Raw genomic sequence first — 10,526 nt, 5'->3', positions numbered from 1 at the left:
GATCAGCTGACAGCTCTACTCCTCTCCTCACCTGAATGGCCAAAACAGATGGCGGCAGAACTGATGATACGACCACAAACTCGATCATAGATCTTTTGCCTAGGGTGTTCTGGTACCAAGTACACGTATGATCATCCCTATGCTCAAACATGTTGTTCAGTATGGACAGTCCATGACGAGCACAGAAGTCCAATAATAAAACACCACTCGGGTTAAGATCAATTCCCCAGAAGCACCATGGAGTCCCCAGTCACCACCAAGAGGTATGCACAAACAACAGTTAAAGAGTGACACACAGTTACATTGAGGCAACCCTCTCATTCCCTGAGGAAAACTACAACACAGCCAGGGGCTTGTATCTCCACATCCGCCTGGCGCCTCTCACTCTGGGCAACTCCAGAAAAGGCAACAGTCTAGCCCTCTCCACTTGGGTCCAGAAGCCCAACTATATCTAGCTGGTACCGCTCCACCTCCCACACCAGCTCCATTACCTTTCCCACCGGGAGGTGATCTTCCACGTCCCTAGAGCAAGTTTATGATGCAAGGGGTCAGCACACCCAGGGCCCCACCCCTGCCTGCTGCCCAGCACACAACGCACCTGATCTTGAATCCTTTTCCTGCGGCTGGTGGGCCCGCAGGGTGGTGGCTCCATGTAATTATTTTGGGCTAAGTCCGACAGGGCCCCATGACCCAAAACGCGGTCACCAGATACTTAACATTGAGCTCTCTCCCCAGGTTAGTAGATTTATTTTAAAAAATAAATAAATAATTATTTAAAAAAGCTTGGGAAAATGTCCAGTGGACTAAATATTTTTTGTCAGATTTTTTTTTTTTAACTATTTTACAAGAATTATAATAATTCTTAAGCAGTTTTTTCTTTCTTGTCACATTTTCACTAATTTCTAAACTTTTATTAACAGTGACTCTTAAATAGTTTGCCAATTTTTTGAGTCATTTATTTTTAAGTAGCTCATTGCCTTTTTCCCAGGATTTTGAAAGAAATCAAGCCAATTTGCTCAGATTCAAATGGTTGATTTCTTCTGTATCTATATGTTGGGAGTTGGAGTACATTGATAACAGTAAGTGGCAAAGTAATTAACACAAAGTAACACTTCTCAAGTTCAGTGGGGGCTCATGGGTGCAGATAATACCTGTTTTCTTTCAGAAATCTTGAGGTGAGAGTTTAGAGGCCAAAAGCCATTGTATCAGGGTGGCAATGACCCCCCTAGGCCCGCATTAGGGACGCCGCTGATGTAATGTGAATAGAAATATAATGACATACCTTATAATTTTGAAAAAAAAAAGAGTTTGGGCTCAGTGTTACAGTCAAAACGCTGCTTGAGACCATTTCAGTAAAATTCTGTTGCTAGGAAACAGCGTGGGTCAGGGTTTACTTCCTGCCAGCTGTTGACAGGACCCATTTAGACCACTGTGTTTGAAAGCGGGAAATTATCTTCAGGAGCTGCGACTGGTTTGCCTGCTGGAACAAACTCAAATGGATCACAGTTAGCTTGTCATTATACAAATGGAAGGTCGTTCTCCCTGCGCACTGTTAGCTTTTAGTCGAGTTTATTTTAAAGAAGCAATGTTTTGACATTTCTTTTCAAAGATGTAAAATGGCTTTATATAATTTACAAGATCTTTACAGCAACCCAAAACATTTCCATTAGGAGAAACGTGCTACAGCAGCACGTGTCTGTTGTCATATTTGTTTGGGATTTTTGTATGTGTTTAGCATCGTTTCTAAAGCTGCAGCACCTTTCTCCAAATGGAAATGTTTTGGGCTGTTGTTGCATCTGCCTCTGCCCTCACTGGCCACTCTGGGTTTTTCAGATATAGTGCTGAGCCACATTTATGTGTACAGGAAATGAAAACAATCATATGGAAAAGTGAAGTCCCACTTAGTTTGGTCCAGCTGATGTGGGTCATTTGTGATCACCTCTAAAATACCTTCAGTCTGGGTATTCCCAAAGCACAAAGAAAGAGGGGAGACTTTTCTTTTCCTTAATTAAGATAAGAGAAGATGAGATAAGCCTTTATCTTCTCTTATATAAAACTTAAGTAAAAATAGAATCTAGCACCCCTCTTAAACTAGCTCACTCATGCATCCCATGTGGTTTCATATGGACTCCTATGCATTATAATTCATAAGTAAAATATCTTGCATTGTGTTACCATCTTTATTACCCACAAAGCTTGCAGCAGGACATGTGGCCAAATCTGGTGGAGGATTTTGGCCCATCAAGCAATAGACAATTCAAGCAGTCATGAAGATCTGCCATTTTCAGGTGTTACAGTAAAACTGTGAGGCCATAGGAATCTTTAGTCTAAAAGGTTTTTCGCTTTTGGGCACACAAGCAACAGTTTATTTTCCTTTCATTCAGAGTCTTCATTGAGTCATAGTAAATTGTATTTGTACAGTGAATCCTTGCCTGCCGGTTCTACTTAAGAGAGCCTAAACCAATAGGCTCTCACAGTAGTCGTTTTTTTCCCAGCGTGTTGCACTGGTTGCACCATTTTACAATTCACCCTCATGCAAAAAGTTGGTTACAAGGATATGGTGAAGTTACAAAGATTACAATGAATAAACCCATGGTGTGGGTTCCTGAAGGAATTGAAACATATTTGCCCACAGCATGTCCCAAGAGAGGTCTTTGTCCCCCAGATCAAAGTCTCTGTTCACAGTGTTGAGCACTGATCTGCCAAATGTTTGTGATAACAAGTCCTTCTGTTGCCTGGACACCACTGTACCTTTGAGTTTATTATTAATACAAAATCACTCATAAATAAGTTCCATCAGATTTAATTATTTTACCAATACAATGGTAATTTACAAAACTTTGTAAATTACTTGATGAGTAGTTTACTATTATCTAAACACAGCATTGCAATAACCCAGGCAAGAAGTGATAAAAGCCTGAATAAAAGTTTGAATATCATATAAATGATTAAAGAATCTAATTCTAGAGATATTTCTCAAAAGGAAAAAACATGACTTAACTATTTTTTTCATGGGATTTGAGAAGGTTGTTATTGTGTTCAAGGCCAACATATTCTCATCCCAAGTCATCACATATTGCTGCATTGTCAGTTGGCTTCTGCATCTACATATTACGCTCTAGGTATACTCCTGCGTCTACGTTCAAGGATGCTGCAACCAACCCTAGGATGTCAACAAAATCACATGGTTAGGATTAAGATAAAAACATCTTGGTTTGGCTGTACATTCATATGGAAAAGCCCAAGCTCCCAGGTGAAAGTCCAGGGTTTACTGGACCCCTCCATTGCCCCTCCCACCTGCCTTATAGGGACCCTTGCACTCCTTGTATTATGTTGTTATCGGTTGATGCCATCCAGTGGCATATCATACGACTGTGAAGGTTCCATACAGCTACGTTATAAACGCCCACATATCATACGGCCATGTCAGGTGACGTTTAGCTGACCAGCAGCGTATCATTATACCGTTAAAAGTTCCATCCGGCCGAGTTACAAACTGACACCATCTGGCACTGTATCATACCACCAAGAAAGGTGACTTTTGGTGTCTGTGTCTTACGCCAAAATCACTGATGAAGCAGTGGTACATGACGACTTCAAAATGAGAACTGGCTGTCAGGGCTTATAATAACTATTTCCCTTTTCTAGGAGTTAAACTGAATAAAGTTTCCTGCATTCTAATCCTTAACTGCAGCTTGGTAATTTTGCATGGATGTTAACGTAGCTGCTTCAGAGGGTTTGCAGGACAAGTGTCTTTTTATCAATGAAATGAAATATAATGCTGTTGGATAATGTGCCCCAAAGGGCCTTAATAAAGAGATAGTAAAGCAGGTCCTAGAGCAGAGCCCTGTGGTACCCCATATATAGATGATGCTCGTTGACTTTATTTCTAAAATGTAACTAGTGAGAAATTTAGGGACTTATTCAGATCAGCTGGAAAAAAGAGAAATATATTGTGATTTATTATCATGCATGCTGTTCAGAGAAATCATATCCCACAGCTGTTTTGCCATCAACACAGAGTCTCTCTCCCTCTCTCCTCTTGTGCCCTGCAGTAGGTGTGCGACAGGCAGGAGGAGAGGAGATGCCACTCACAGTGGTAGTTCAATTGTAGTGAGCTTCTGTGGTTTAGCTGACGCTCTCGCTCTCTGCATTGGAAGTGCAACAAAGTGTTGCACTGTAGTATAAGCATCATAGCTCTCATGCCTTTGTACATCACCAATGTACAAATGAGCGTATGACGTCAACGACTTCGGGAGATAGAGTTAGCTTTTGGAGGTAGTGCTACTTTCACTGGGAAAGAGTTGGCAACACTACTAGAAGGCAGTATTTTGGATACCAGCCCACGTTCTCAATCCTTTTAATGATAATGGTGTGCTCTATCATGTCAAAAGTGGCGCTAAGATAAAGTAGAACCTGCACTGAGCGTTTACTTGCATCAGCCATCAACAGGACACGATTGAAGGGCAGTATCTGTGCTGTGTTGCAGTCAGAAACCTTATCAAAATTTCTCAAAAAAACCCTGACAATTGATATGAGGCAATTATCTCTAGAATTTTAAATTAGTGTGATGAAGACAGATGAAGCAAGGAATTGTAGGATAACAACATCTTAGAAAAAGGTACTGTGTAAAAGGAGAGAGGATGGTAGCCAATTGAATCACCTTTCCTTCAGGTTGGATCAGCGTGTATCATCACCTACAGTATCTATTCACAAGTCATTTCACTATGAGAGGAACATTTATAGGAAACTTCTCAGAGAATAACAAGGTTCCTATAAATGCAAAATTTACACGTGGAACCAGAACCAGAGCAGAAACAGGGTTTCAGTTTTATAGAGTCATAATGAATCCTCTGATAGCTGTATAATTAAATGGACAGTTACCACCAAGCTTGCTGTTGCTCTTTCCATTTCATGCTTGTGTTATTTTTTTGTTTGTTATTCTGCAGCCTGTGGCGTCAGGAGCTCGTTAATGATTTCAGGGCGGATGTGTAAAATAAATGATGACCTCTTGGCCTCACCTCGGCTCTTCCACAGCGCCTTCACATAATAAGCAGTTAATCGCACTCCACCACTCTCTTTCATTCGCTTTCCTCTACTGTATTTTAACCCCAGGATGGGCTGACCTGTAGAACCTGGCGGAAAGCTGCTGACTGACAGCATAATTCATAGTTGGCCATAATAATTGGTTTAGCTCTGGCCAGTGGAAAACACAGAGGACAATGGGTAATGTTTGTAGGTGTGACTGAAAACAATAACAGTGCTCTCACAAATGGACTAGCCGATCTGGCCCTTCACCCCCTGATCCTGCACAACTGTCTAGACAAGTTTCCCAGATGTTTTCATGAGACGCATCAAGGCCAAAAGGCTGCAGTCACGTACATCTCTGTATTTGTTTTTTTCACGCTTTTATGCCTGAGCATTTGTTTGGCCCGTCATCAGACGAGACCTCCCACATGAGTTCACCTTGCTCACACTACAATAAACAGAACAAGAGCTGTGCTCAATCTTAATATAGGTTGTTGTAGCATCGTCCTTCTTACTTATCTCCTGCGCTGCCATCAAAATATTCACAGCATCTCCCCATCTTCAGTAACAGAATGCAAACTATATTTAAACTTGTTAATATGAAACAAAGCATTTTTGCTTTTTCCATGAGGTACCTGGATATCATGGGTGTATATTACTGCATCTCATTACTTTTCAATTAGAGGAGAAAGAACAGGTACAAATGATCTGCTGGCCCATGGTGCTTCTTAAGCCTCTGATTATCCGTTCACTGTGGGGCCTCAGACAGTAAATAATCAGAATGAGTTATATATAATGGTTTACTCTGTGGATGCTGATATAAGTGGGAAGTCAAAACAATACAGCTTAATGAATGACTCATACAGTACAATAGATGTTTGACAGAAATAGAAATGAATCAGTGCACATGCTGCTGTCCATCTTTGTGCTCCATGCATGAATACATAACACTATATTTTTGTGTCAGGCACTGAAATGACTGAAATGATACATTGTCCACAGAGAACATTCACAATGTGTCATTTCAAGACAGAGACACTGCATATCCTTCATTACAAAAAAATGTATCCAGTCCTCTGCATGAATGGGAAACCGGTCTAAAGCATAAATCCAGTCTACAGACACTGTTTTAAATCAGCCCTGTCTCCTACAAATTACTTTGTTACTAAACTGCTTTCTTAATTAAGTTGGTGTAGCAACGTAATCACTACCTGGATTATATTCAGATAAAACCTTTCTTTCAGGTAATGAAACCAAGCTGAAACCTTTAAGACTGAAAAATTAGGCCAACACACAAATGCCAAAAATTGCCATTTATAGAACAACCACTTGAGGCTGGCTCCAAAACAGAGTTACCGTCTAAAATTAATATCAGTTCAAGATCTTTTTTTTACCTTTCGGTCGCCATATGGTTAAATTTTTTATTTTCATTTTTTAATTCAGTGAGATTAAGTGAAAAGGAAACAGCACAGAACAAGTGATCAATAAACTGTGTAATACCAGTGACCAACATAAAAGCAAAAAACACAAAACAAGATAAAACTAGACTTTATTAACAACGTGATGCAGTAGATAATTGGCTTAGATTGTGTGAGTGTGAATGAGTGACTGTTGGTGTAAGGATTTTCTATATGACAGATACTAGGGGGAGCAAAAGGGGTGAGACAACACTAACAAAAGGAACATAAAGAATAGAAATTTTAGAGGCGGAAAGAAGGAAGACGGGAAATTGGAAAAAAGGGGAAAAAAACAACAAACAAATAAAACATTCATACCATATTGTTTCCTGTAGAAAAACAGCATAACGTCACCCAACAATGGGAGCGTTTATTGGTCCGTTGTGGCACAATGGATTCTGGTAGTTGTAGGTTTCTACCTTTTGTGCAGAAGCATTGTTTCTGAACATTGGCATTTGAAATTTTAATCCATGGAGTAGTGTGGACATAATTCACATATAACTGAGCTGTGCTACAAGGGAAAACTTTATTATTTAATGGAGATTTAAATATTGTCTCTCCTCAAATGATGTCACGTCATTCTCCTCTAACCATCCCTACTGTATGATTAAAAATGTTAGAAGAAGAAAAGGGAGCAGAGCTGAAAGTGCAGTCACACTATAATAAAAGTCCCATATGGATACGCCGAGGGGGCAGATACCTCTGCAGGCGAGATTGGTGTAATCAAGGTATTCAGAGAATCACAATTGAGCAACAATGGAATCAGCCACGTGTAGCCGTAGATGTGAGAGAAGTTCAGCTCCTCAATTTTCGAGGACAAAGCAGCCATTTATGCTTTGTTCTGCAGAGGGTGAATCTGACTCAAGCAATGAGACGTTACCTGAGGAGAATCATGGGTATTGTAGTTGAAACTAAATATTCTGAGCTGAGTTAATGTAAGGAGACTGCTGTGCTGTCATTCTTCCCTCCTTAGTTACGCTCAATATTTGTTTTTGATTCAAGTAATGCATGGACATATACAACTAAGATGTAGGATTGCAGCAATATAGTGGTTGGTATGTAAATTGAAGATTACCATGTGCTATTGCTTTTCCCCGGTACTGAAAAAAAAAAAGCCACCAGCTGAATAATCTCACCTGCACATGCCCCCCACACACACATTCGGCGGCTGAGAAAATAGCAGAAAAGTAACCCTTCATTGCCTGCTTAAAAAAAGTTAAAATCAGCTGTGAGGGGGTCACTTTGGATATCCCCAAAACAAGCAATGCATTGTCCTGAATGATGGATTTCCAGCAAAAATGTGGCTGCTAAAGGAGGGAATACCTCAAACATGTTCGCACATCTTACAATGCAAGTGGAATGCCTACAAAGCGCGCTGATTTTCCATGGAACGCCAGCCACTTGCTTTCGGCTCCCATGCTGAGCAGTCAGACCATTCACACTGGATGCACCACTGCCCCGAGCTCTAAGGCAGACTCACGATCTGCAGTAATAGTTCTGGTGTCTGGTCTATTTTTTTCTGCGAGCCACAAGTGAATCTGGCAGGTAAACACACTAAAAACTCTATTATAAACAATATAAAGGATATATTACATGTGATATACATGATCTGATCATGATAAAGATAAAATATGCATTCAGTGCTTCAACAATGCTTAACAGAGGGAGAGAGACAAGCAGATACACAGAGAAACACACACACACACACACACACACACACACACACACAAACATAGAGATACAGCCAGAAAAACACAAGGAAACAGAGACAGAGAGACCATGACAGAGCTCCCCATGTGATAAGAAAGGAGCAGAGAAGGAGAATCGCTTCTGACCGGTGCAGAGAAGTGCACTCCTGGTGTGAACAGCCAGGGCACTGCTGTTGGACAGATGCAAGACAATTAAATTAATTGAATACACTTTATTTTGAAAATTCTTTTTATAAAAAATACAATGCTTATGAAAAAAACAAAAATAATAGTTTCAATAAGCAACATTAACTTACATTTCGTGTCTGAAAAGGAATGGGAGGAAGTAAAATGCTTGTCTAGTCCTACTCTGTCTTATTCTATTAACATAGCCAAAGCCATAACAAAGCCACACGCAGCTGTGTTGGACCGTCAGTCAGCGTCTGTTAATGTAACGGCAGTCAGAGACAGCTGATCAGCTGTTTGTCACTTTCTTTAAGTGTCATCAAACATGTTGGTCTCTGATGCACTCTCACCTGAAGTCACAGACTGCAGTCTCTTCCAGCAGGGTGAAATATTACATCTTAACTCCTGCCTTGAGGTAGATCAGAATCTTCTACCCTGCATGCCTGTTAAAAGGTGACCAAAAACCAGCTGGCTACAAATAAACATACAGTATGCACAATTGCTATAAAATAAAAACAGGGACACTCAGTTTTCACAGTTACATTTCTTAAATGAATAATCGATGAGGATGAAAGGATGTCAGTTTCATAGTAATTTAATTTTATTTGGAAATACAAAACTCATAGCAGCAGGCAGCTCTGCAGCAGCGTCACAGCAACAACGCTCTCAGTGTGAGCACCGCTAGTATGCAACACGCAGCAGTTTGGTGAGGTTGCCATCATGCACTGCTCATGCATTCAGTGTGTCCTGGATAATAAGTGTGTGAGTGTATGTTAAATGTACAGACAGAAGGAGTGCTGTCGCACACCGACAGTATTTTAATTGTTAGTAATCATAGGCTGTTATTTTAAAAGCTTAGCGCTAATGTTTTCTTTTCCATTAGTTGTTCATTTTAACTTGAAATTGTGCTGTTAACATGTAATGCAAGTCATAAAGCATGGTAGTTGCATGTCTTTTTTTAGTCAGGTTCATAATGTCATATTGCTATACTTCTGTTAATTCTTTAGGGTCAAGCTAGCTCTGCAAAGATACTTCTCGATCCAGCTCAACCAACTGTCGCACAAGTCATTTGTAATGACAATTAAGTTAGGCCCCATATCTAAACAAGCATTTTCTTCTTTTTTTTTCTTTCCTTTAAAGGTCATTGTACCATGATATTTTCTGAGATGGTTATCTTTCCATGAAAATCTCCATACTGTTGTGTTGATGTGAGGTGAAGTTTTATGTATAAGGAAGCAGCAGGAATGATGTGGTTTCATTTTCACATGCCACTGTGGGGGGTGAAACAGGAATGAGAGTGTCAGGTTGTGGTGACAACTCAGGCTTTTGATCAGCGCATCTCAGTGTGGCATGTTGTGGCCGGTGGATGATATGGGACTGGAGTGACAGGAAAGCTCCATGCATAGAGGAAGAGCGGGGAAGGGCTTTGTCGCATCTGTTACTCACAGCCCCTTTGTCAGGATGTACACCGGCTGTACACTGGTGCATGAATACATTGAAAGCATCACACATGTTTTTATTTATATATTTATTGATTTACCAAGTGGTGACAATAAATGTGACTCACAATAAAACAGCAGTGATGTGACGATGTTTACAACAATAAATGATGGTGATGTCACAGTAACCAAGCAGACAAACTAAAGGAAGTGAAAAATGATGTTCAGATATCTTGTTTAATGTATTCTTGCAGTGTTCGGCTGTCAGGTTGTAAAATAGTCTGTCCAAAGTTTGCCCTCTGTTTCCTGCCTGGACACGCTGCTGGTCCCGCTGCACCGTTAAACAGCTCCGCAAACAAACTTTCCTCTGAGAGTGAAAGGAACACCTTCACTGTCACAAACACATGTTCTTCACGAAAGGCTGGACACACTGTCACTTCAACAAGCAACCACTGAGTCGACTGAAAAAACAGGTCCACAGCTTCTGACCTGACAGCCAATCAGGACAACCGCAAATGAAGGCGGTGGTGCTGTGGCGATATTGTCATAGTTAACTGATCTCTTGGAGGAAATTCTACCAAGAAAAGGCAGTCGTCCAAAACACTGCAGGTTAAATTAATTCCAATTAACGGTACACCGAGGAGTTTTTAACCACTAGTAGTGCTACGGAGCAACCTTTTAATGGGCAGGTCTTCATTTTTTGTAAGTCATGCAGGTAAACAAAAATA

This window comes from Plectropomus leopardus, chromosome 3, assembly GCF_008729295.1.
Source record: "Plectropomus leopardus isolate mb chromosome 3, YSFRI_Pleo_2.0, whole genome shotgun sequence".
Taxonomy (NCBI): domain Eukaryota; kingdom Metazoa; phylum Chordata; class Actinopteri; order Perciformes; family Serranidae; genus Plectropomus; species Plectropomus leopardus.
This window is presented reverse-complemented; position numbering follows the sequence as displayed.